General features: G+C 42.8%; 1 long non-coding RNA gene across 4 annotated transcripts in view; it reads right to left on the bottom strand.

Moving 5' to 3' along the window:
- Positions 1 to 17,236, bottom strand: part of LOC120408057 — a 66,773-nt gene extending 49,537 nt beyond the window's left edge. For all 4 annotated transcript variants that reach the window (XR_005600393.1, XR_005600396.1, XR_005600395.1 and 1 more), the window contains exon 1: positions 17,121 to 17,236. This is a non-coding gene — a long non-coding RNA (uncharacterized LOC120408057). The remainder of the gene's footprint in view (positions 1 to 17,120) is intronic.
- Positions 17,237 to 21,230: the final 3,994 nt, after the last annotated feature.

The raw sequence follows: 21,230 nt of genomic DNA, 5'->3' as shown, positions 1-21,230 counted from the left end.
AAGAATGCACTGATCACTAAGTTCCCAATGAAAGTGCCAGTCAAAGCCAAAGACAATTTGTTCCCTGGCCTGGAATTATAAATTATTTATACTTAAGGTTTCAAGCTGGAGATGCACCATAACTTGCTTTTCACATACTCTGCAGTGAACAGAGTAACAAAGGATTTTGTGTCTGTGTAGACGTGGTTCAAAGACATAACGGCAGTGCCTGGGATGTTTATTGGCATATAATCATGCAGATCTTGGTCTAATTCCCTTGCTTGCACTTTTCCTCTTGCTTGAAAAGCTGTGAATTCAAATTCACAGAGGGTCTGTGTTGGCTTTTGCAAGCCCAGAGCTTAGTGCAGTGCTCCTGGCAGTAGAAAGCCTGTCTACAGTGGAATTGTGTGGATGCCAGCTGCCTGTAACCTCCCCATGCAGGATGCATGGCTCTGGCAATAGGAGGTGGCAAAGCACTACAGATCAGGCTGTGCTTGTTCAGCACATCTATGCTGCTGCCTCCAGTGATGGGATTCTTTTGGAGCCCCTGGGAGCATAGGCGCTGACTCCGTGGGTGCTCCAGGGCTGGAGCACCCACAGGGAAAAATTGGTGGGTGCTCTGCACCCACAGGCAGCTCCATGCCCCCCAGCCCCAGCTTGCCTCCTCCTTCTCCCCTGAGCGCGCTGCTGTGTCCTGCTTCTCCCATCTCCCTCCTAGAACTACCAGCTGTTTTGCGTGGCAAGTCTGGGAGGAAGGGGGAACACGGTGCACTTGAGGGAGGAGGTGGGGCTGGGACGGTGGCTCGGGGAAGGGTCCAATAGGGATATGGAGGGGCAGAGTTAGGGGGGGACTTTGGAGCAGGGGTGGAGACGGGACAAGGCCGGGGCTGGAGGCGTGAGCACCCACCAGTGCAGAAAAAAGTTGGCGGCTGTGCCTGGGAGAGATTAATGCTGCCCTCATCCTGGACAGAACCTTTAATGGAGAGCAGTGGTGGCCATTCTGCTCCTGTTGCAGCAGGGCTGAATCCTGTCTTGCAAATAGTTTTACACCCTTGTTGATGTGATGACCGTCATCTTGGCCAATGCACCAAGGGCTGCAGCTTGGATCTCTGGAGTGGAAAGCATGAGTTGCTACAGCTTGAGCTGTAAAACCAGCCTCTGTAGCTGAGGGAAGTAACAGACTCGCATTCCCTGTGGACTGGGCAATGAGGAGGACACATAACTAAGGTTGCCAGTTTTCTACTTGCACAAAACTGAACACTCTTGCCCTGCCCCTCCTCTGAGGCCCCACCCCTTCTCCAAAGCCCCACCCCTGCTCACTCCATCCCCCATCCCTCTGTCACTCTCTCCCCACCCTCACTCATTCTCTCATTTTCACTGGGCTGAATGAGAGAATGGCTGAGATGTGGGAGGGAGTGCAGGCTCTGGGGTGGGGCCAGAAATGAGGAGTTCAGGGTGTGAGGAGGGTTAGGGTGCAGGGGTGGTGATGGCTCAGGTTGGGGTTGCAGGCTCTGATGTGGGGGTGGGATGAGAGATTTGGGGTGCAGGAGGGGGCTCTGGGCTGAGGCAGTGGGTTGGGATATGGTAAGGGGTGAAGGCTCCAGCTGGGGGTGTGGTCTCTGGGATGGGGGTGGGATGAGAATTTTGGGGTGCAGGAGGGGGCTCTGGGCTGGGGGTGGAGCTCAGGGGTTCAGAGTATGGGAGGGGTCTCTGGGCTGAGACACGGGGTTAGGGTATGGGAGGTGGGATGGGCTCTGGGAATGGGGGTGTGGTGTGGGGCCAGAAATGAGGGGTTCAGGGTGTGAGGAGAGTTAGGGTGCAGGGGTGGTGATGGCTTAGGCTGGGGTTGCAGGCTCTCATGTGGGGCTGGGATGAGAGATTTGGGGTACAGGAGGGGGCTCCAGGCTGGGGCTGAGGGGTTCAGAAGGCAGGAGGGGGATCAGGACTAGATATAGGGATTTGGGTTTGGGGGGGTGAGACCTCCGGCTGGGGGTGCAGGCTCTTGGGTTTGGGATGCAGGATGGTGCTCTGGGCTGGGATGAAGGGATTGGGGCATGGGAGGGGGTCAGGGATGCAAGCTCCAGGCAGCACTTACCTCAGGCATCTCCCAGAAGCAGCAGTATGTCTCCCATCCAGCTCCTGCCCTGGGCAAAGGGGCAGCCATGGGGCTCTGCGCACTGCCCTGTCTACAGGTGCCACCCCCGCAGCTCCCATTGGCCGCAGTTCCCAGCCAATGGGAGCTGCGGAGCTGGTGCTTGGGGTGGGGGCAGCCTCCTGGCTGCTCCTACGCCTAGGAGCTGGAGAGGAGACATACTGGTGCTTGTGGGACCCATGCGGAGCCACAACAGGCAGAGAGCCTGCCTTAGCCCCGCTGTGCCATCGACCACAATGCTGACCGGAGCTGCCAGGGTCCCTTTTAGACCAGGTGTTCCTGTTGAAAATTGGACACCTAGTAACCCTACACATAACACGCACTGTGACCCTGATCAGGATAATTCCTGTGGGCAGAGGAAGCTCATCCTAAGCATTTACAGCCCTAAAAATAGAAGCTAAAATCCCAGCCAAGCCCTCACATACATGACAGCTTCCATCTTGGCCAGCACCTAAGATTAAACTGAGGACCTCCAGAGCTAATCACAGCCCTTTCTACAGCTTGAGCTAAAGACTCAGTCTCTGGAGCTGTAGCAGATTTACATCCCCAAAGGATGGATCTCAGAGGGGACACATAACTCCCTGATCAATAAGTTACACCGACCCTGAACTTCATTGGAGGAGTGGGAGGAGCTAGTGCACTGGTAGCAGGGGTGGCTCTAGACATTTCGCCACCCTAAGCACGGCGGCATGCCACGGCGGGCGCTCTGCCGGTCGCCGGTCCCGCGGCTGCGGTGGACCCTCCTGCAGGCGTGCCTGTGAAGGGTCCGCTGGTCCCGCGGCTCCACCAAAGGCGCAGGACCATCGGACCCTCCGCAGGCATGCCTGCAGGAGGTCCACCGAAGCTGCAGGACCAACGGACCCTCCACAGGCATGCCGCCGAAGGCAGCCTGCCTGCCGCCGTCCCGGTGACCAGCAGAGCGCCCCCCGCGGCATGCCGCCCCAAGCACGCGCTTGGCGTGCTGGGGCCTGGAGCCGCCCCTGATTGGTAGAGGTGCTGTCCTTCAAATGATACATGAAACTGAGGTCTTTGGCGTCTCTCTGGCTAGAATGTAAAGATACATTGTGAAAAGTAGGGGATGGCCTCAGTGTCTCTTAAATAAATCAGGTTCTAATGTCCAAGGTCACGTGTGAGCAATTGCTGAGCATGTCACTGCTGTGTTTGCTTATGAAGTCTGCATTGCCAATATTCAACTCGCATTCCTTTGCCAACCACTTTGAAAGGAGGACTTTCAAAAAGTTTGTCAGTCACTATATGAAACAGAATTCTTTTCTACTCTCACACTGTAAACCTGATTCTGGACATAACAGAAAACTGTTTTCTGGATGAAAGTAATTTGGTTCTATGAAAATTTAATAGGTTTCTATATAAATTACTCAATCATATACCATTTGACAGAGGGTTTTTTTAACCAACCTATAGAATTCTGTAGCAGGGATATAATTCTCTATATTCTAAGAATTTTTGTATTCAAAATGATGATTTCTTTGAAAATGAAAAAATGCATATGTATCCAAAGGCCTGCATTTAAGAGTTTATTTAGCATCCGTGTAATTAGAGATTAAAAATACTTATTAGATCATTGAGTACATCATCCTAAATGGACAGGGTATAGTCCCAGTCATTAGCATGATATAGTGAAATTTAAGGCTACAAAATTCAGCTCTTGTGCAGGAGTGTTGGGAGCGCCAAATGCATTTCCATTCAAAGTTGTAAAGTGACAGCTGTGGTGAAGCTTGAATTTGTTATGCCTTGTCTTCCATGTACTACACCTTTAAATTTCTAGGAGTCTGCTGTCTGCAGCTTCAATCAGACATTTTGACAAGGCTGAGTTTTGTGCTGACAGTTTCAGAGGAGATACGCACAATATGCGTTTGCCTGGAGACTTTACTTTCTTATTTGTTTGTGCTCCTAACCTAGACACTTCATTTCTAACTGGAGGTATATGGTTGCTTTACATATGTAAAAACAACACCATTAATTAATCCCACAAGCTGTGCCTGCATATTACTCTTCTTGAGTTAGTAATTCCAGTTTTTTGTGAAATCCTTTAATAGGCATTTTATTTAAAATGTTGTGATGTCAAATAGAAAACAGTGGGGATTTAACTGGACACTTTGTTCCAACATCTTGAAATAATTTACCTAATAGCTTATGGTAATAAGATCCAACCAGTTTTTTCCACTATACAGGCTCTTATGCCAAAAGCTGATTTGTATAAACAATAATTACTAAGATTTCCTCACAGATCTTTTACGTCAGGAACAGGTGTGTACTGCATGATTTCATCTAAAGCCGCAATAAACAAGTATGAACACAGGGTGTGTTCAGATCATGTCAGGAAAAAAAATATAAGCATTTGTGCTGCTTTTTGTCATCATCAGCCTCGGTACTTGTTCTGACAACACAATTCTTCTCCCCTGTGGGTTTGACTGAAAACCCATCTGCTTTCACCATTGTTATCTCCAGGAGTGACATCTCCTTCCATTATTAATTCAATGTGATGGGTACTTGGGAATCAGCAGAAGGGAATGACAAAAGAGACGTGGTAACTGACAGGAATTGAGCTGCTCAAATTCCCCACTTTGGAGTGAGAGGCTTGAAGGTATAGAGTAAAGGATTGTGGTGGTGGAAGTTAAGACAGAGAATAAGGAAATTAGAGGAAGGATAAATATCAAAGGAGGTTGGGAGAAGTCAGGAAGAGAGGAACAGCACTTTTCAGTAGTTTAAACTTCAGTGGACTGTGAGGAGTCAATTCTCACCCAGTTGAGAGAGAATTTTCTTCACAGGGGTTTGTGTACAACTAACCACAGACAGCAGAGTGTGGGTTTCTCTGTCAACTGTCTCATCCCAACCAGAGATCCACACTCTCTAGCGAGGTAGTGACTCAGCTTAAATTAATTACTAATACTTTATGTAACTATTTTATGTCTTGCACACACTGTATGAGTGTTACTTCTCTCCGCACCTTTGTTCTAGTGATAAATTGGAGTATTAGCTCCTTTTTACAACTGGCAAAACTGAAGCAGAGTGATCTACTCAAGGAAGTATGTAGTTAAAAAAAACCTGCTGTGCCATTGAACTCCTGAAACCTGTTTATGCAGATGGAGTGGTCAATTGTGCAGAACGAGTTGCCAGACCTGGGCCCAAGTGCATTACTGAGCCCACCCAACCACTCTATTAAACTGCCTCATTCATCACATGGGGATGTGGGCACCAACATCTGGGGTCTCTTCACCCTCTCCGACCTCCTGTGCCAACACCGCCATGGCAAAGGACTCCATGTGTGTCAGGAGAAGGCTGGAGTGGACCCAGCCCACCCAGCAAACCAGATACCTTCCAGCTGCTGGGCTAAACAGAGGAGGACCACCCTTGACCTCTGGAGGGTAGCATGGACACACAAGGGGAGAGACACTCCTGATGCTGTGATCTGGGGAAGAAAGGTGGCCCAGGCCACTGCTGTGATTCTCTGGGAGGAGAGTGGGGCCCCCTGTTAATGCCACTCCAGGTGGGGGGAAAGGGGCCAGGGTATGAGAGAGGGGATACAGCATGGGTTTTTGAGCAGTGCCTACAGCACCCTATTGCCTGAATCTAGCTCATACATTTATTTGACTCTAGGTTCTATTTTTCTCCCAATAAACCCAATGTTGCATCACCAGCAGCACCTGCATCACAGCACATCCCTCCAGCTGAGGGAGCTGGCATTAATTTCCATAACCCCTAGTGAGCTGGAGGCTCTAGAAAGGAACATAAATGATGCCTTCCCCCTGAAGCAGAAAGTGTCATCACTGCTATACACCCAGCTCCTGCTGCTCCACAGAACAGAAGTTCCACTTTTACTTCCAAACTCGGGTTTGGTATATAGGTCTGGACAAAAGAAAATCTGATCTGAACCTTTGCCCAAATCTCAACCTGAATCTAAACAGAACTGAACTTTTAGAATTTGGAAAACTATAGTTAAATTCTACACATACACACCCATCCATCATCTTTTATTTTCATGCTTGAGATTATGAAACATGATGGCAGGATCTGTGATTACATAGAGGAATGCAGGACTTTTCTGTTGACTCACCTGTTAGCAGAAATTAGAACCCTGTAAAAGGCTGCTGAGTGAGCTCTGGTGGTTTATCATGGCCGATGTAAACTAAATCCATCAGAATACGAGAGAGGTTAGAGTTAAGAAACTAGAGGCAGTGATGGGGTGGTCCTGCAGAAGACTTAGTCTGGGGTTACATTTTGTTATCTGAGTAACCAGCAAAGCCAGATTTCAGGAACTGGGTAAAATTGACCTTATACACAGTGCATAGACTTTACTGGGAGCAAGATGGGCATATTAGAGATGCCAAAATATTTTGAGACAAGCTGTTCTCGTGCAATTTCTGGAAGCAAGAAGACTGGGAATATAACCCCTCCCAGACTGCTAAATATATGCCAAGTGTGCAGCTACACAGTGCTCCATAGACTGATGGTGCCCATCTTTGTATGCACTTGTCCTTCCCTACCTCAAAGATGAGCCCTTTGTATGACATTCAGCATAATAAGAAAGTCCCCAATAACCTGAGGCCTACACATTCTTGTGGTGTTAATCCTTCCCTTGCGAGCTGTTCCATCTGAGGAATCCTATCTACCTCTCCATATAACTTGGCTCAGATTTAAGCATAACTGATTCAGATGGTTGGCTGAAGAAGGTGGAATATGTATACTTTATTTTTTGGTTGAGGATAGAATATGAATTCCTGTTGGGTGCACCATAGGCCATATGTGTTGATGACTTTGTTACTTCCAATGGAGCTATCACATAGTCACAAGTTGCTAGTGACCTGTGCAAATCCCATTTTGCCTTCACTTGTATCTGTTTGGGGGAATTTTGTATACCTATAGATGACTAATATTAAGTTATGCACAAATGCATCTATAAAATGAAGAGGTTTAAGTAAATACAAGATTACTTGGTGGAGAAAGGTGGAGGTGGAGGAGAGCCAAAATGAGAGTTATTCTGAAAGTGGTACATCAATGTACATGGGGAAAAAATCCACACAGTAAGCAAACAACTTAATGAAAATGTGCATAAAGAGCAAATTAATTTTTATGCCAGAAATCAGTAAGTAGAAAAATAACCCTCAAATATATTAATGTTAGTGGAAAATTATTCAGCCTTATGTGGTCTTGTGTATTTAATATCTTTGATCAAATACTCAAAAGGGAGTAAAGGAGAGAGAAGAAAAACACTGGATGGCCATACACAGAGGCAGTCCTTGAATAGTTCAGCCCAACAGTTTTAAACCAGCACCCAGTATTCTCAGAACTCCCTACATAAATGCTTTTCGATCTGTAAGGTGCGCATTGCCATGGTGTCCATGAGCTGGTCCTACTGGCCCATGCCCTCATGGGACTGAGTGGTCCAACTAGCTTGGTAGAGCAGTTTGGAATATTGCTGCGCGAAGGACAGAAGTTCTGTTTTGCAAAGGATTTTGAATTTTGTCTTCACTCCAGCCCAGAGTTAAAAAACAAAACTTAAAAATTCTCCACAAAGGAAAATTTGGGTGGTGGTGGATAATAATTTCAGGTCTATTTAAATGTTTTACCTCTACAAAATCAAAATATTTTGTTTCAATTACTTTTCATTATAAAACATTTGAAACAAAAATTCACTTTAAAATGAAAAATCAAAATGTTTCATTCCAAAAATGTCAAAATGGAATGATTCAACATAGTTAGATTTTTTTTGTTCCAGCTTTCTTCTGAAACAAAATTCCAGCAAAATCAACCTGATGTTGTGAAGCCTTTCCATTCTGACATAACCTCATAAGAACGGCCATTCTGCGTCAGACCAAAGGTCCATCTAGCCCAGTATCCTGTCTTTCGACAGTGGCCAATGCCAGGCAACAGAGGGAATGAACAGAACAGGTAATCATCAAGTGATCCATCACCCATTCCCAGCTTCTTGCAAACAGAGGCTAGATACTCCATCCCTGCCTATCCTGGCTAATAGCCATTAATCTTCCATGAACTTATCTAGCTCTTTTGTGAACCCTTTTATAGTCTTGGCCTTCACAACATCCTCTGGCAAGGAGTTCCACGGGTTGACTGTGTGTTGTGTGGAAAAAATACTTCCTTTTGGTTGGTTTAAACCTGCTGCCTATTAATTTCATTTGATGACCCCTAGTTCTTGTGTTCTGAGGAGTAAATAAAACATCCTTATTTACTTTCTCCACACCTGTCATGATTTTATAAACCTCTATAATATCCCCGCTTAGCTGTCTCTTTTCCAAGCTGAAAAGTCCCAGTTTTATTAATCTCTCCTCATATGGCAGCCGTTCCATCCCCCTAATCATTTTTGTTGCCCTTTTCTGAACCTTTTCCAAGTCTAATATATCTTTTTTGAGATGTGGTGACCACATCTGCATGCAGTATTCAGGATGTGGGCGTACCATGGATTTACATAGAGGCAATATGATATTTTCTGTCCTATTATCTATCCTTTTCTTAGTGATTTCCAACATTCTGTTTGATTTTTTGACTGCTGCTGCACATTGAGTGGATGTTTTCAGAGAACTATCTACAATAACTCTTGAGTGGTAACAGCTAATTTAGACCCCATCATTTTATATGTACAGTTGGCATTATGTCTTCCAATGTGCATTACTTTGCATTTATCAACACTGAATTTCATCTGCCATTTTGATGCCCAGTCACCCAGTTTTGAGAAATCCTTCTGTAGCTCTTCTCAGTCTGCCTGGGACTTAACTATCTTGAGTAGTTTTGTATCATTTGCAAATTTTGCCACCTCACTGTTTACCCCTTTTCCAGATCATTTATGAATATGTTAAATAGGACTGGGCCCAGTACAGACCCCTGAGGGACACCACTATTTACGTCTCTCCATTCTGAAAACTGACCATTTATTCCTACCCTTTGTTTCCTATCTTTTAACCAGTTACCAATCCACAAGAGGACCTTCCCTCTTACCCCATGACAGCTTACTTTGCTTAAGAGCCTTTGACGAGGGACCTTGTCAAAGGCTTTCTGAAAATCTAAGTACTCTATATCCACTGGATCCCCCATGTCCACATGCTTGTTGACCTCCTCAAAGAATTCTAGTAGATTGGTGACATATGATTTCCCTTTACAAAAACATGTTGACTCTTCCCCAACCAATTATGTTCATCTATGTGTCTGACAATTTTGTTCTTTACTATAGTTTCAACCAGTTTACCCGGTACTGAAGTCGGGCTTACTGGCCTGTAATTGCTGGGGTCACCTCTGGAGCCCTTTTTTAAAAATTGTTGTCACATTAGCGATCCTCCAGTCATTTGGTACAGAAGCTGATTTAAATGATAGGTTACAGACTACAGTTGTTAGTCCTACAATTTCACATTTGAGTTCCTTCAGAACTCTTGGGTGAATACCGTCTGGTCCTGGTGACTTATTACTGTTTAATTTATCAATTTGTTTTAAAACTTCCTCTAATGACACCTCAGTGTGGGACGGTTCCTCAGATTTGTCACCTAAAAAGAATGGCTCAGGTTTGGGAATCTCCCTCACATCCTCAACCATGAAGACTGATGCAAAAAATTCATTTAGTTTCTCCGCAGTGGCTTTATCATCCTTGAGTGCTCCTTTAGCATCTCGATCATTCAGTGGCGCCACTGGTTGTTTAGCAGGCCTCCTGCTTTTGATGTACTTAACATTTTTTGCTATTACTTTTTGAGTCTTTGGCTAGCTGTTCTTCAAATTCTTTTTTGTCCTTCCTAATTATATTTTTACACTTAATTTGCCAGAGTTTATGCTCCTTTCTATTTTCCTCACTAGGCTTTAACTTCCACTTTTTAAAGAATGCCTTTTTGCCTCTTACTGCTTCTCTTATGCCTATTCCGACAGAATATGGCTTTTGTTGAAGTTTCTCCAAGCAGATCTAGCTTAGAGCTGGAGTGGGGGTGAGCAGACTCATTAAATTTTGGACTTTTCTGCAATCGCATGGCTTTTTGTGAGGTGATGAGTTGTCCCTGAACTAGTACCATGTGCGCTGATGAGTCATTCCTGTGCTAGGCTCCAGCCAATCCACAAGCCAGGACCTGGTCTGGTGATTCCCAAGGCAGGTATATAAGCTTTACAGGAGAAACAGCAGCTCTATCTTCCCAACCTCACTTCACGGCCTGGAACTCTGATAGTGGTGATAGACTCCACAGGCCTTAGCACGCTTCAGCCCTGCTCTGACTCTGGCCTTGTTCCCAGTCCTGTCCTTGCTTCAGCCTTACTCTTGCTTTGTTCTGAACCTGCTCTTGACTCCTGACTCTGCTTCCACCCTTTGGCTGCAGTTCCTGGCCTGGCTACCACCACACTGACCACTAGGTCTAACTGCCACTGTTCCAACCACTAGGCTTGACCCTCCATGTCTTGGTTTCTGACACTTTTGCAGGGGATCTAATCCTGTTTGAACTGGCCTTGAAAATCTGACCTCTTTCATAAATGTTTTGACCCTGTCACTATGCTTCAGAAATATACTCTTAACAACAAAGGATGCCATGGCAACAGCCCCTGCAATAACATAGTAGCAAGCCTTCAGTGTTCTTTTAACCCATAACTCCAATTGAAATATCTTCTGCATATCCCACACTACCTGGCTTCAGCCACCCTCTTCAGAACAATGGAAGCAGCTCCCTTCTGATTTATTTTTCTGGTTCAGTATGAGGCAGAGCTATTGAAAGCCAATTTAGGAAGCAATATTCTTAGTCCCAGCTGTCACAACCTATATTCCAGACTGTTTCTCTTCCCAGTTGTTCACATGATCTTTCTTTTCCTGTCACTTAATGAATAATTCTGTGATTTGTGTTTGTAACAAAGCTTTGGTCATAAACACTCTCATATACTGTCATTTTTCCTTTGCATGTTTTGTCACAGGAGAGTTGTCAATCTGAAATTTAAACAAGTTTCTGAATACACATTTTTAATCTAATAAATTAAGCACTCGCAATAGACTCATTATGCTCTCTTGAAGCAAGCGTTGACAATCTAGCTTAATGTCTATGATTTATTGTATTACAATAGCTAGAGGCCCAAATTGAGTTTGGGGCCCTATTGTGTTACATGCTGTATAAACACAGAGTAAGAGGCAGTGTCTGCCTAAAGGAATTTATTACCTAAATGGGCCAGATGGACAGACAGGGGAGAGAGAGGCAGGATTTTTCTGCCCTTCCACACTTTACAGGGAAACAATCCACACAGAAACTAAGTGATTTGCCCAGTGTCACAGTAATAATCTGTGGCATAGCTGAAACTGATATCCACAAGATTCTCTGCCCTGATATTGCAAACACACATGTGCATGAAAATTTGCAGAATTCAGGACTAAAAAGTCTCCATGGATAACTAAAGACACTCATCTGATCAATATCTTGCCACTGCAATCAGTTCATCTATGAAATTTTTCTAGGAAACTGTGGGCTTGCATCTTGTTTGTAATCAGGCATGAGTCAAAAGCACTGTTTGCTTGAGTGCTAAGTCACCTACAAGCTTCATGGCATCTGGTAAGTAAATGGAGAATTTGTATGTTCATTCGTTCCCATATGCCATGAAGTTTTTCAAGTGGCTATTAAGTGGTAGAAACAAAAGGATTACTGAGAAGATCTACAAATAATGGGCCGAATTAATCTCTCGTGTAATGCCATTGACTTTATTATAATTATACCATGGATTAATTTGGCCCAGTGTTTATGGAAAATATATAAGGGACTGTGCAAGAAGTTAGATGCAAATATAATGGTGATCTAAATTATAGTGTAAGTTACACATTGGTAGGTCAGTGCAAGCGAAAGGAACCTGCATCCATAAGGAAAGGAATGGCAGGATTGTAGCAGAAAAAGCAACAAAGAGCAGCTTGTAAAATCCAGCATATCTTCCTTCTACTTTCTGATTAGTTGCTTTTTCTGCTGCATCCCTGCCCTGCACTCCTTTGGTGTGCAAGCTCATATACTAAGGCATAATTTATAATTTCTCCTCACCTGTCAGTTAGACCCAATAAGTGAAGAAAAAAGTGTTTTTCCTAAAATGCTGAAATGAATATTTTCTATAAAACTCCTTGACATTAATCATTTTATTTAAAAAATAAAATAATATTAGAATCATAGGACTGGAAGGGACCTTGAGAAGTCATCTAATCCAGTCCCCTGCACTCATGGCAGGCCTAAAGGTATCATCTAGACCATCCCTGACAGATGTTTATCTAACTTGCTCTTTAAAATCTCCAGTGATGGAGGTTCTACAGCCTCTCTAGGCAATTTATTTCAGTGCTTAACCACCCTGACAGTTGGGAAGTTTTTGCTAAACTGCCCTTGCTGCAATTTATGCCCATTGTGTCTTGTCCTATCCTCAGAGGTTAAGGAGAACAATTCTTCTCCCTCCTCCTTGTAACATCCTTTTATGTATTTGAAAATTGTTATGTTCCCTCTGTCTTCTCTTCTCCAGACTAAACAAACCCAATTTTTTCAATCTTTCCTCATAGGTCATGTTTTCTAGAACCTCTAATCATTTTTGTTGCTCTTCTCTGGACTTTCTCCAATTTGTCCACATCTTTCCTGAAATGTGGCACCCAGAACTGGACACAATACTCCAGCTGAGGCCTAATCAGGACATAGTAGAGTGGAAGAATTACTTCTTGTGTCTTGCTGACAATACTCCTGCTAATACATCCTAGAATGAGGTTTGCTTTTTTCCAAGGGTTGACTCATATTTAGCTTGTGATCCACTATGAACGCCAGATCCCTTTCTGCAGTACTCCTTCCTAGGCAGTCATTTCCCATTTTGTATGTGTGCAACTGATTGTTCCTTCCTATGTGGACTACTTTGCATTTGACTTTATTGAATTTCATCCTATTTACTTCTAACTAGGGCTGTCTAGCGATTAAACAAATTAATCGTGATTAAACACACTGTTAAACAATAACAGAATACCATTTATTTCAAATTTTTCAAATGTTTTCTACATTTTTAAATATAGTGATTTCAATTACAACAAAGAATACAAAGTGTACAGTGCTCATGTTATATTTATTTTTGATTACCAGTATTTGCACTGTAAAAAACTAAAATAAATAGTATTTTTCAATTCACCTAATACAAGTACTGTAGTGCAATCTCTTTATCATGAAAGTTGAATTTACAAATGTAGAATTATGTACAAAAATCCCTGCATCCAAAAATAAAACAATGTAAAATTTTAGACCCAGCAAGTCCATTCAGTCCTACTTCTTGTTCAGCCAATCGCTCAGACAAACAAGGTTGTTTACATTTGCAGGAGATCATGTTGCCTGCTTCTTGTTTACAATGTCACCTGAAAGTGAGAACAGGCATTCGCATGGCACTGTTGTAGCCGGAGTCGCAAGATATTTACGTGCCAGATGCGCTAAAGATTCATATGTCCCTTCATGCTTCAACCACCATTCCAAGGGACATGCGTCCATGCTGATGATGGGTTTTGCTCAATAGCAATCCAAAGCAGTGCAGACTGACGCATGTTCATTTTCATTATCTGAGTCAGATGCCACCAGCAGAAGGTTGATTTTCTTTTTTGGTGGTTCAGGTTCTGTAGTTTCTGCATGGGAGTGTTGCTCTTTTAAGACTTCTGAAAGCATGCCCCTTTCTGATTTTGGAAGTCACTTCAGATTCTTAAACCTTGTGTCAAGTTCTGTAGCTATCTTCAGAAATCTCACCTTTTTTGCGTTTTGTGAAATCTGTTGGGTCATCATCCAAGACTACTATAACATGAAATATATAGCAGAATGTGGGTAAAACAGAACAGGGGACATACAATTCTCCCCCAAGGAGTTCAGTCACAAATTGAATTAACGTATTATTTTTTTAACGAGCGTCATCAGCATGGAAGGGGCATATGAATGTTTAGCATATCTGGCATGTAAATACCTTACAATACCAGCTACAAAAGTGCCATGCAAATGCCTGTTCTCACTTTCTGGTGACACTGTAAATAAGAAGAGGGCAGCATTATCTTCTGTAAATGTAAACAAACTTGTTTGTCTTAGTGATTGGCTGAACAAGAAATAGAACTGAGTGGACTTGTAGGCTCTGAAGTTTTACATTGTTTTGTTTTTGAGTACAGTTATGTAACAAAAAAAAATCTACATTTGTAAGTTGCACTTTCACAACAAAGAGATTTCACTACAGTACTTGCATGAGGTGAATTGAAAAATGCTATATATTCTGTTTATCATTTTAACAGTGCAAATATTTGTAATAAAGAATAACATACACTTTTTTATTTCAATTACAATACAGAATACATTATATATGAAAATGTAGAAAAATATCCAAAATATTTAATACATTTCAATTGGTATTCTATTGTTTAAACGTGCGATTAAAACTGTGATTAATCGCCATTTTTAAAATCGTGATTAATTATTTTTAGTTAATTGCGTGAGTTAACTGCGAATAATTGACAGCTCTACTTCAAATCATATCTTCAGTTTGTTCAGATCATTTTAATCCTATCCTCCAAAACACTTGCAACCCCTCCTAGCTTGGTATTGTCTCTAAACTTTGTAAGTGTACTCTCTGTGCCATTATCTAAATCATTGAGGAAGATATTGAACAGAACTGGACCCAGAACTGATCCCTGCAGGATCCCACTCAATATGCCCTTCCAGCTTGACTATGAACCACTGATAACTACTCTCTGGGAACAGTTTCCAACCAGTTCTGCACCCACCTTATAGTAGCTCCATCTAGGTTGTATTTCCCTAGTTTGTTTATGAGAAGGTCATGCGAGACAGTATCAAAAGCCTTACTAAAGTCAAGATATACCACATCTACCACTTCCCTTTCATCTATATGGCTTGTTACCCTGTCAAAGAAAGCAATAAAGTTGGTTTGATATGATTTGTTCTTGACAAATCCATGCTGACTGTTACTTATCACTTTATTATTTTCTAGGTGTTTGCAAATTGATTGCTTAATTATTTGCTCTATTATCTTTCTGGATACAGAAGTTAAGATGACTGGTCTGTAATTCCACAGGTTGTCCTTATTTCCTGTTATATAGATTGGCACTACAGTTGCTTTTTTCCAGTTCTCTGGAATCTCACTCGTCTTCTATGACTTTTGAAGATGATTGCTAATGGCTCAGATATCTCCTCAGTCAGCTCCTTAAGTATTCTAGGATGTATTTCAGCAGGGCCTGGTGAATTGAAGACATCTAATTTGTCTAAGTAACTTTAACTTGTTCTTTACTGATTTTAGCCTCTGAGCCTACCTTATTTTCACTGGCATTCACTATATTGGACATACTAGCCTTTTTGGAGAAAACTGAAGCAAAAAAGTCATTTGGCACTTCTGCCATTTCCACATTTTCTGCTATTTTTTTTCCCCCTCACTCAGTAATGGGCCTACCCTGTCCTTGGTCTTCCTATTGCTTCTAATGCAAGGATTTGTAGGGATGCTTTCATGTCACCCTTTATGTCTATAGCCAGTTTAATCTCACTTTGTGCCTTGGCCTTTCTACTTTAGTCCCTAGATACTTTTGTTGTTTATATTCATCCTTTGTAATTTGACCTAGTTTCCACTTTTTATAGGACTCTTTTTTGAGTGTCAGATCATTGAACTCTCTTTAACTGTTTTTCCCCTTAGACTTGCTTCCCATGGGATCTTACCTACTAACTCCCTGAGTTTGCTAAAGTCTGCCTGCTTGAAATCCATTATCTTTACTGTGCTGTTTTCCCTCCTACCATTCCTTAGAATCATGAACTCTATCATTTCATGACCTCTTTCACCTATGCTGCCTTCCACTTTCAAATTCTCAGCCAGTTCCTCTCTATTTGTCAAAACCAAATCTAGAAGAGCCTCGCTCCCAGTATCTTTCTCCACTATATGAACTAAAAAATTGTCTCCAATACATTTCAAGAACTTGTTGGATAATCTGTGCCCTGCTGTATTATTTTCCCAATAGACGTCTGGGTAGTTGAAGTCCCCCATCACTATCACCCACCTTGCTTTAATAAATTGGCTCTTTTAATGTTGCAGTCAGAAAGGATGAGTGGCATGTTGCATTTAATGCATTGCTTTTTAAAATTAAGACTTTCCCATCAGCGTCATCTTACTGGTTTCATTGAGTGATAGCAAAAAACAAAACAGTTTTGCTAAGTTGCGACACAGTACTGGGTTGCGGAATGTAAGGCTCTGGGTCACGGCGGCTCTGGTCAGCACCGCTGATCGGGCTGTTAAAAGTCCTGTCGGTGGTGCTGCGCAGTTAAGGCAGGCTAGTCTCTACCATGCTGCACCTCGGAACCAGCCAGCAGCAGGTCTGGCTCCTAGGCAGGTGGGGCCATGGGGCTCCGTGTGCTGCCTCCGCCCCGAGCACCGGCTCCACACTCGCATTGGCTAGTGGGAGCTGGGGGGGGAGCTGTGCCTGCGGGCGAGAGCTGTGCGGAGCCGCTTGTGCACATCTTCCTAGGAACCAGACCTGCTGTTGGCCCCTTCCAGGGCGCAGCATAGTCCGCAGTGCCAGGACACGCAGGGAGCCTGCCTTAGCACCCCTGCCCCGTGCCGCTGACCAGGAGCCGCCTGAGATAAGCCTGCGCCCCAACCCCGGGCCCCAATCTCCTGCCCCAGCTCTGAGCCCTCTCCCAACCTGGAGCCCCTTCCCGCACCCCCATCCCAGAGCCCTGAGCCCTTGCCAAACCTGGACCCCCATCCTGCACCCCAAACCTCTCATTCCTGGCCCCACCCCACTGCCCTCAACCCTGCACCCCCAGCCCTTAACCCTTCCTACACCCCAAACCCTTCATCCCCGGCTCCGTTGGGTCATGGGCATCAACAATTTTCTCTTCAACTGGGTTGCCAGAAAAAACATTTTAAACCCACTGTTCTAGACCACTATTTTACTTTTGTGAGTCACATTTTACTCCGGATTTTCATATTCTATATGTTCAATGCTGTTACATAAACTATACATTTTAATATCATTTTAAAATACCTTGTGCCTGGTCCTGTAAAGAGAACTATATGGATGGAGATTGTGTCTCTGGAGAGCCCTACTGACTTCAGTGGGGTTTCTTGTGGGTGCAGGGATCTAATCTCATTGCAAGATTGCGGACTTTTCCTTTACAGAAAATTCCATTCAGCATGTGTGCTGTTTGTTGTGTAATGATGATGTGTGCTGTCTGATGGGTAATATCTGTATTAAAAACACTGACATGGTATTTTTGTCCTGTGTTTTTTTTTCTCAAAGATTTTGGGGAGGGGGGAATGGAATGTTAAATTTGCTGGGACTAACACTGTCTATGTGTTGTTCTGCTTTCATATATTTCTTAATTTGTCCTTCCTCTGCCTTTTCTTAAGCCCTTGTCTTCTCTCCCTCTTTAATACCCACAAAAAGAGATGGGCTGTCAAGCCAGTGAAGTGTATGCCGTGACTAGCTAGGTCAGCTGCTAAGTGACAGAGCGGTGACTCCCTACTCTTCCCAGACAAAATCTGGGGGAGGAACTAAAAGTTGCAGGTCCTGTAAATTACAGTAGCTGATGTGTGTGTGGCATGTATATGTCTTTGGTAATTGCCTAGTATATATCAGGTACCCTTAAAATATCTGTCTCATACCCAGCATTCATGGGTAACACAAGACAATGCAAGCTACTCAATGGGATTTATTGCTGTTGTGATCACTGAAGAGCAGTTTGGTTTTCAGCTAATGGATGGTGTGGACTTCTGTTGCCGTAAACATGTGGCTCCTTCATGAGTACACAGCACTAATTGGTTGGTTGATTCTGTGCTTCGCCTACCCTTAGAAACAGGAGAGTTCACATGGTTCTGTATCCCTGAGTTTTGTTGTGGGTGTAAGACTGTGAATTGTATAAAATCACCAATATCACATGAATGGCAAAACCAGAATGCAGTCCATCTTCACTGGAAACTGGGCTCAGATTTGCTTGAGAGGTTCATGAACCTTGATGAACCCATGAACCAACCTTTTCTGAACTAGATAAATTCATGGAGGATAGGTCCATCAATGGCTATTAGCCAGGATGGGCAGGGATGGTGTCCCTAGCCTCTGTTTGCCAGAAGCTAGCAATGAGCGACAGGGGGTGGATCACTTGATGATTACCTGTTCTGTTCATTCCCTCTGGGGCACCTGGCATTTGCCATGGTTGGAAGACAGGCTACTGGGCTAGATGGATCTTTGGTCTGACCCAGTATGGCCGTTCTTATATCTGAGTTTCCAGTTTTGAATTAAACCAGAAATCAGATGAGATTCTGTTTTGTGTTTTTCCTTGTGATCAATTCATGCAGCTCTGGTCAGGAGCTGATTCAGCTGAGGCAGTTCAAAATTAGGCCTGGGTAAACTGGCTTTGAAAAAAACTGAAAACTCTCTTGAATGGCAACACAAATCTTCAATTTCCAGTAACTTTTAGATTCAGAAAAGATTTAGATGAGCAACCTCTGTTCCCCTTGACCTTCCAAATTCTGGAGATTAGGGGATTTGGCAATGGTTTTGACATTGCCTCAGACCAGAGATAATCTTGGCATATGTAAGAACTGATATCAGCCTCTGACCAAAGCCAGTCCTAATGGCCATTCCAAAGGTGGGAGAATTTGGGAGGATCAGGGAAAAGGAGCTGAGAGATCAGGAGACTGGAAGTCTGGTGACAGACAAAGGAAGAATGATCTGGTTGGGAAGGCAGAATGTAAAGAAGGGCGAGGAAGGACAGGGAGAACTTGAGAAGTTTGGATGAGTATTAACATAGGGGAAGATTGTGATATCTTTACTCACAGTGAGAAACTTACTCCTTAAAGGCCTCCTAATTGATTTGTGGAGTCAGGTGCTGCTCATTGTGGATTAAAAGGTATCATAGCATAGCCCAGGGGTAGGCAACCTATGGCATGCGTGCTGAAGGCGGCACTTAAGCTGATTTTCAGTGGCACTCACACTGCCCGGGTCCTGGCCACCGGTCCGGGAGCTCTGCATTTTTATTTAATTTTAAATGAAGCTTCTTAAACATTTTAAAAACCTTATTTACTTTGTATACAACAATAGTTTAGTTATATATTATAGACTTATAGAAAGAGACCTTCTAAAAACATTAAAATGTATTACTGGCACGTGAAACCTTAAATTAGAGTGAATAAATGAAGACTTGGCACACCACTTCTGAAAGGTTGCTGACCCCTGACATAGCCTTTAATGGGGATTATGGCCCTGATCTAGCAGAACATGTAACCAAGTCAATGGGACTACTCAGGTGCTTCAAGATAAGCACGTGCTTATGTGTTTTGCTGGATAAGGGACTAGCTGAGTTGGGGTTTGTTTTGTTTTTTTGAGGTATTCTCGTTAAAACTAGTCCTATCTCCTGTTTAAAGTAACTGATTTAGTTGGGGATTGGTCCTGCTTTGAGCAGGGGGTTGGACTAGCTGACCTCCTGAGGTCCCTTCCAACCCTGATATTCTACAGTTCTATGATTTTCCTTTACTATAATATTGTGTAGACTAGGAAATCAGCATTGTGACTCTGCCTTTAGATGCTGACCAGAAGACAATCAGAGCATAATTATTCATAGACATTATTTATACCTTGAGATAAACTGATGCAAAATGCAGAGGAGTTGAAAATTACATCTTTCACAAATTTTTGTATAGTTCTTATGACCCACAATGACACATTGAGCCTTCATTTTAGTGTAGAGAAAAACAAAAAAGAACAAAAATAAAGTCTCTGGGAGACAGACAGTATCTTCCCTATGAACAAAATGGCTGTTGAGCAAAAGACACAGAGAGAAATCTTAGAAATGTAAAGGTGCAGCACACTGACAACCAAAAAGTCTAATTTTTAGTAAAACCTTTTATTTTGTTGTTATTAACAAAAATGAACTGAAAAAATGTAATCTTTCAAATTATACAGCTATGTATCCTTATTAAAGTTAACCTAATAACCACATGTTAAAATCTTGTTCATAACAATTTCCCCACATCTCACCTTCTAATTCCACTTTATTTAACCTTAAAAAAAAAATGCTGGGTCTCAGGCCTCTAGCCAGTGACAACATAAATACTAATTTAGAAGACCTGGTCTATAGTCTGCAGGACAAATATAGTCTGCAGTCTCCAAATATAAAGTTATTCCAACTTCCACATATGAGATTGTTGTGGTGTTTAGATGTTGCTTGTGATTATTAGAACTGGGAGCACTGGCTGTTGGGAGTCTGAAAGGACAGGAAACGGGAAGAAGGGGTGAGGAGTTGAGGAGGCAGAGCGAGAGTTACAGAAGGTGCAGCAGCAGCTTGGTAAAGAGGTTTCCACTTTAAAAATAAAGTCCTGTTGAAGTTTGTTAGTACCTTGCCTGGTTGAAACTGTCTAGATTTTTTTTCTATTATGTTTCCTCTATAAATCATGCAGCTGCTGTATATGTCCCTTCCTATGAGAATCATTTGCCCTGTTCCATTTCTTCTTGTTCTCCTATATTTGTTACCTTTAAAGTACTTACTTGTACTTGGTCAACCTTATATCATTATCTGCATGTTTATTTTGTTCAAATTCCAAAAATGGTAACCATACTTTGTAAAATCTGCTTGATCCTAATATAAGGCTCTGTCATTGTTTTCCTTTAAAATGATTTTTCATCCCTCATTTTTCCATGCCACTAATGTTCGGGGAGCAGTCCTATTCCAAACCAAGCTATCACTCATCTAGCTGCTAGTAGGAAATGTGTTATCAATGCGTCCTTCACTAAGTCAGTGACCACCTGGAAACTGTAACCTAAGAGGAGAATCATGTGTTCTGTGGGGAACCTATTTCAGTTGTTTTGGAAATTCTATTTATCTTCATCCAAAATTCTATAATCTTAAGAATTCCCACCAAATATGCAGAAAGGCCTCTATTCTTCCACATTCTCTCTGGCATTTGACTCCCTATTTTATATATATTTCCTTAGCTGAAATGAACTGATTTGCCTCTGATAACGTATTTGATAGTAATTTTCTTTAATGGTTTTGGCCCTCCTGCAGATGTATTCTCCTTGTTCTGAAGTTATATCTGTTTTTAAGCATCATTGTTTTTACGACTACATACACTACAGGACTCAGTTAATTTTTGATGC

The sequence above is a fragment of the Mauremys reevesii genome, linkage group 6 (genome assembly GCF_016161935.1).
Source record: "Mauremys reevesii isolate NIE-2019 linkage group 6, ASM1616193v1, whole genome shotgun sequence".
Lineage (NCBI taxonomy): Eukaryota > Metazoa > Chordata > Testudines > Geoemydidae > Mauremys > Mauremys reevesii.
The sequence above is the reverse complement of the archived record's forward strand: the minus strand, read 5'-3'. Positions and strand labels throughout refer to the sequence as shown.